This window comes from Oncorhynchus keta, unplaced genomic scaffold, assembly GCF_023373465.1.
Source record: "Oncorhynchus keta strain PuntledgeMale-10-30-2019 unplaced genomic scaffold, Oket_V2 Un_contig_5219_pilon_pilon, whole genome shotgun sequence".
NCBI lineage: Eukaryota > Metazoa > Chordata > Actinopteri > Salmoniformes > Salmonidae > Oncorhynchus > Oncorhynchus keta.
Genome location: NW_026288181.1, coordinates 4 through 6,576, shown reverse-complemented (window position 1 = coordinate 6,576; position 6,573 = coordinate 4). Strand labels below are relative to the sequence as shown.

At 47.0% G+C, this 6,573-nt stretch overlaps 1 long non-coding RNA gene across 1 annotated transcript; it reads left to right on the top strand.

Annotated features, from left to right (window-relative positions):
- Positions 1–264: 264 nt before the first annotated feature.
- Positions 265–1,048, top strand: LOC127925184 (uncharacterized). Its single transcript, XR_008120030.1, has 3 exons — positions 265–281; positions 636–678; positions 780–1,048. It is a non-coding gene; the product is annotated as an uncharacterized LOC127925184 (long non-coding RNA).
- The last annotated feature ends 5,525 nt before the right edge of the window (positions 1,049–6,573 follow it).

Here is a 6,573-nt window from a genome sequence, read left to right as displayed (position 1 = left end):
AAAATAATACTTTGCCAATCAGATAAGGCACCAAGAAGGCCCACGTTAATGGTTGAAAGTAACTTATGTCAGTGCGAATGAGTAACACTGAGTGTATATGTAACAGGGTTATATTGGTGATTCCGCTTGCCACTTTATTGTTAAGCCAATGGGTTTTTGGTTTGAGTTTGTCTTGCCTTCACCTACTCAACATGGCATCTTATTGGCTGGTTTGCGTAGCTTGCTTACGAGGGGGGATGTTCCAGTTAGAATCGTCCCAGTGAACAAGCACCAAACCAGCGGTAAGTTGTTGGTTGCCAAGCACTGTACATCAAAAGTGATTTTTATACTCTCAAGTGATGATTTAAATGTACAATTTATATAAAATTGTTTGTAAATGTTATTCGAACATCACACATAAGATGCAGCGGTTTTTGGAGAATATTTGTTGTGCATTTTGTTGTAAAGAATTCCCGCCAGTTCTAGCTAGCAATTTACTGTGTCTGGTGGGGAGGTTCATATATTTTGTACAGTGCGTGAGTGCAGAGTTGGATGGTGAGACGTGCATTGCATGACGTGCAATTTTGTGCCGTTCCTAACAGGTACATTGTTAAAGATATTATATTGTAATTGTATTATTTTGGTAACTTTCCCAGTGAACAAGCACCAAACCAGCGTGCGTGAGTGCAGAGTTGGATGGTGAGACGTGCATTGCATGACGTGCAATTTTGTGCCGTTCCTAACAGGTACATTGTTAAAGATATTATATTGTAATTGTATTATTTTGGTAACTTTCCCAGTGAACAAGCACCAAACCAGCGTGCGTGAGTGCAGAGTTGGATGGTGAGACGTGCATTGCATGACGTGCAATTTTGTGCCGTTCCTAACAGAATAAATCTACATGACTGGTGCTACATGTTGGAGTTCCGTGTCGATGACTGATTGTACACAACGCAAGAAGAGGTCTGTTACATATAAAACATTAAGAACACCTGCTCTTTCCATGACGACCAGGTGAATCCAGATGAAAGCTATAATCCCTTATAGACGTCACTAGTTAAGTCAGTGTAGATAGTTTTAAAAATAAATACTGTAAGGCTTGAGACATGGATTGTGTATGTGTGCCATTCAGAGGGCGAATAAGACAGATAAAATATTTACGTGCCTTTCAACAGGTCATGGTAGTAGGTGCCAGGGGAACCAATTTGTGTCAAGAACTGCATCGCTGCTGATTTTTTTATGCTCAACAGTTTCCAGTCTGTATTAAGAATGTCCACCACTCAAAAGACACAGACAACTTGACACAACTGTGAGAAGCATTGGAGTCAACATGGGCCAGCATCCCTGTGAATGTTTTGTACACTCAGGACATTATTAATAATACGGTGTTCGTTCCGTATCCTGTAAAGCTGGAGCAGACTGCGAGGCAGGGGGAGGTGTAGGTGATGCCGTTGTCTGAGCACACAGGGTCCCACTCCCCAGCCAAGCAGGGGCAGTCTCGTTAAATTCCAGGGATCCTGGAGGACAGAGAAAATGGCTGGCAATAATGTTTAAATGATTGTTGATGAACTATCATTGACATAGGCCCAGTAACAAAACAGCCAGGAATCCTGGCTCAGTAACAACCATACTGTTTATTCCCACAAGAGGGAGCCAAGGCACAATCCCATGTGTGTTTTGGTCAAACTCCAACTCAACCTCTTCAGTAGACCTCCCAGGAATATCCCCACCACACCCACAGGCAGGTTCAACACACCAGGAGAAGTTATAATCACATCTAGTGTTACCAGTGTGCTGGAGTTTCATTTCCACTCATGTTCAACAAACCTACAGGGAATGGGAGAGAACCAAAAAGTTGTATTTACTGTAATTCAACATCAATGCTGACAGGAGGGAACATTTCAGTTGGAGCATGTCCAGGTTTCTATGGCTGTGTTTAGACAGCCCAATTCAGATCTTTTTTGAGTAATTCATGGATGCAAACTGGTGAGGGCCCAAAAAGGTGAAACATTCAAAAATATCCACAATAGGGGGAAGGCAGGTTTTAACTAATTAAACAACAAAGACTATGATCTACATTATCAGTCTCTGCGTGTAAAATAAAACATGGTTAATGTGAACATCTCACTGCTAAATAATGTGTAGAAAACAATCCAATGTTATTTGTTGTCAAGACTTTACTGCATAAGACACTCAAGTCTTGACGCCTCATTTTCATCCAATTCTCTCATTCTGAAAATTAACCACAACGTTACTGTAGAGGGAAAAAATTAGTTCATTGATAGTTAGTTCGTTAACATTTCACACAGATTGACAGGGTCCAGTAAGCAACTACGTTAACAATATAACTTGAGGAACGGCAAGAAGTCGTATACCAGTTAATACTCAGCTAATTCTCACACCATAAACTCAATTATTTAATCAGCTAAGTTGGATAGTGTTGGTCAACATTTCTCTGGCTAGCTAACGCGGAGAATTCGATCCAACGAGAAAGATACTTGGTGCTGAAATACTTGGATATTTCAGCACCATGGACAACAGTGAAATCGGCAAAGCGAGATCTGTCATTCAGCACCACATGACAGTAGACAGCGGCCATCTCATGTGAAGTTGGCACTGGGGAAATCCCATCTAATGAGAAACGAGGCCTAGGAGGCAAAAAGACTCCCACAGAAATTCTATGCTAAACTGTTTCTGCCACATTCATTTCAAATGTTACATCTTTCGATTTGTAAATAATAGGGAATACATTTGCAGATAAGTTAAACTGATTTATCAAACTACACTGTACAGCTTTAGTGTGTCTGTGCATCATACGTACAACTGTAAGACATTCCGTTTTCAAATGTCTGTTTAATGTGAGAAACAAAATGAAAAACAACTGTTAGACTATTACAATGCAGACTGTCATGCATTTTTACCAACAAGACAACGAAGTGATGGTCTATACGCGACATGGAGACATTTATAGTATACTTCCCCCACCCAGCAAAAGTTCCCACGCTGAGCAATACTTTTTACTTAACTATTATGCATATAATCCAAGTCATACGTTTAGTTTAGCTAGCCAACAACAACCCGGTCGCATTCCGCTCGCTCCACAGTTAGTATCACATTTTCATTTCATTTCATTACAGTACAACGGTTTGATTTGTTTGATCGTAGCTAGCTACATAGCCGTCTTTGTTTCAAAGATAATTGTGTAGTCTAGAGCGATTTCCTAGGTTAGCTAGCCAGCTATTGTCGTTCTTTTAACGCAACGTAACGTAAACAACACTGCTAGCTAGCCAGCTAGCCCCGATTAGCAGCACTGTAGAAACTATTACACTCAACGGAACGACTTGATTAGTGTAGTGTCAACAACGCAGCCACTGCCAGCTAGCCTACTTTAGCAGTACTGTATCATTTTAATCATTTTAGTCAATAAGACTCTTGCTACGTAAGCTTAACTTTCTGAACATTCGAGACGTGTAGTCCACTTGTCATTCCAATCTCCTTGCATTAGCGTAGCCTTTTCTGTAGCCTGTCAACTATGTGTCTGTCTATCCCTGTTCTCTCCTCTCTGCACAGACCATACAAACGCTCCACACCGCGTGGCCGCGACCACCCTAATCTGGTGGTCCCAGCGCGTACGACCCACGTGGAGTTCCAGGTCTCCGGTAGCCTCTGGAACTGCCGATCTGCGGCCAACAAGGCAGAGTTCATCTCAGCCTATGCCTCCCTCCAGTCCCTTGACTTCTTGGCACTGACGGAAACATGGATCACCACAGATAACACTGCTACTCCTACTGCTCTCTCCTCGTCCGCCCACGTGTTCTCGCACACCCCGAGAGCTTCTGGTCAGCGGGGTGGTGGCACCGGGATCCTCATCTCTCCCAAGTGGTCTTTCTCTCTTTCCCCCTTACCCATCTGTCTATCGCCTCCTTTGAATTCCATGCTGTCACAGTTACCAGCCCTTTCAAGCTTAACATCCTTATCATTTATCGCCCTCCAGGTTCCTCGGAGAGTTCATCAATGAGCTTGATGCCTTGATAAGCTCCTTTCCTGAGGACGGCTCACCTCTCACAGTTCTGGGCGACTTTAACCTCCCCACGTCTACCTTTGACTCATTCCTCTCTGCCTCCTTCTTTCCACTCCTCTCCTCTTTTGACCTCACCTCTCACCTTCCCCCTACTCACAAGGCAGGCAATACGCTTGACCTCATCTTTACTAGATGCTGTTCTTCCACTAACCTCATTGCAACTCCTCCAAGTCTCCGACCACTACCTTGTATCCTTTTCCCTCTCGCTCTCATCCAACACTTCCCACACTGCCCCTACTGGATGGTATCGCGCCGTCCCAACCTTCGCTCTCTCTCCCCCGCTACTCTCCCTCTTCCATCCTATCATCTCTTCCCTCTGCTCAAACTTTCTCCAACCTATCTCCTGATTCTGCCTCCTCAACCCTCCTCTCCTCCTTTACTGCATCCTTTGACTCCCTATGTCCCCTATCCTCCAGGCCGGCTCGGTCCTCCCCTCCCGCTCCGTGGCTCGACGACTCCTTGCGAGCTCACAGAACAGGGCTCCGGCAGCCGAGCGGAAATGGAGGAAAACTCGCCTCCCTGCGGACCTGGCATCCTTTCACTCCCTCCTCTCTACATTTTCCTCCTCTGTCTCTGCTGCTAAAGCCACTTTCTACCATTCTAAATTCCAAGCATCTGCCTCTAACCCTAGGAAGCTCTTTGCCACCTTCTCCTCCCTCCTGAATCCTCCCCCCTCCTCCCCTCTCTGCAGATGACTTCGTCAACCATTTTGAAAAGAAGGTCGACGACATCCGATCCTCGTTTGCTAAGTCAAACGACACCGCTGGTTCTGCTCACACTGCCCTACCCTATGCTCTGACCTCTTTCTCCCTCTCTCTCCAGATGAAATCTAGCGTCTTTGTGACGGGGCCGGCCGCCCAACAACCTGCCCGCTTGACCCTATCCCCTCCTCTCTTCTCCAGACCATTTCCGGAGACCTTCTCCCTCCTCACCTCGCTCATCAACTCATCCCTGACCGCTGGCTACGTCCCTCCCGTCTTCAAGAGAGCGAGAGTTGCACCCCCCTTCTGAAAAAACCTACACTCGATCCCTCCGATGTCAAACAAACTACAGACCAGTATCCCTTCTCTCTTTTCTCTCCAAAACTCTTGAGCGTGCCGTCCTTAGCCAGCTCTACCGCTATCTCTCTCAGAATGACCTTCTTGATCCAAATCAGTCAGGTTTCAAGACTAGTCATTCAACTGAGACTGCTCTTCTCTGTATCACGGAGGCGCTCCGCACCGCTAAAGCTAACTCTCTCCTCTGCTCTCATCCTTCTAGACCTATCGGCTGCCTTCGATACTGCAACCATCAGATCCTCCTCTCCACCCTCTCCGAGGTTGGGCATCTCCGGCGTGGCCCACGCTTGGATTGCGTCCTACCTGACAGGTCGCTCCTACCAGGTGGCGTGGCGAGAATCTGTCTCCTCACCACGCTCTCTCACCACTGGTGTCCCCCAGGCTCTGTTCTAGGCCCTCTCTTATTCTCGCTATACACCAAGTCACTTGGCTCTGTCATAACCTCACATGGTCTCTCCTATCATTGCTATGCAGACGACACACAATTAATCTTCTCTTTCCCTTCTGATGACCAGGTGGCGAATCACATCTCTGCATGTCTGGCAGACATATCATGTGATGACGGATCACCACCTCAAGCTGAACCTCAGCAAGACGAGCTCCTCTTTCTCCCGGGGAAGGGACTGCCCGTTCCATGATCTCGCCATCACGGTTGACAACCCATTGTGTCCTCCTCCCAGAGCGCTAAGAACCTTGGCGTGATCCTGGACAACACCCTGTCGTTCTCAACTAACATCAAGGCGGTGTCCCCGTTCCTGTAGGTTCATGCTCTCACAACATCCGCAGAGTACCACCCTGCCTCACACAGGAAGCGGCGCAGGTCCTAATCCAGGCACTTGTCATCTCCGTCTTGATTACTGCAACTCACTGTTGGCTGGGCTCCCTGCCTGTGCCATTAAACCCCTACAACTCATCCAGAACGCCGCAGCCCGTCTGGTGTTCAACCTTCCCCAGTTCTCTCACGTCACCCCCGCTCTCCGCTCCTCCACTGGCTTCCAGTTGGAGAAACAGATCCGCCAAGACCATGGTGCTTGCCTACGGAGCTGTGAGGGGGAACGGCACCTCAGTACCTCCAGGCTCTGATCAGGCCCTACACCCAAACAAGGGCACTGCGTTCATCCACCTCTGGCCTGCTCGCCTCCCTACCACACTGAGGAAGTACAGTTCCCGCTCAGCCCAGTCAAAACTGTTCGCTGCTCTGGCCCCCCAATGAGTGGGAACAAACTCCCTCACGACGCCAGGACAGCGGAGTCAATCACCACCTTCCGGAGACACCTGAAACCCCACCTCTTTCAAGGAATACCTAGGATAGGTGGGCAATCCTTCTCACCCCCTAAAAAGATTTAGATGCACTATTGTAAAGTGGCTGTTCCACTGGATGTCATAAGGTGTATGCACCACTTGTAAGTCGCTCTGGATAAGAGCGTCTGCTAAATGACTTAAATGTAAATGTAA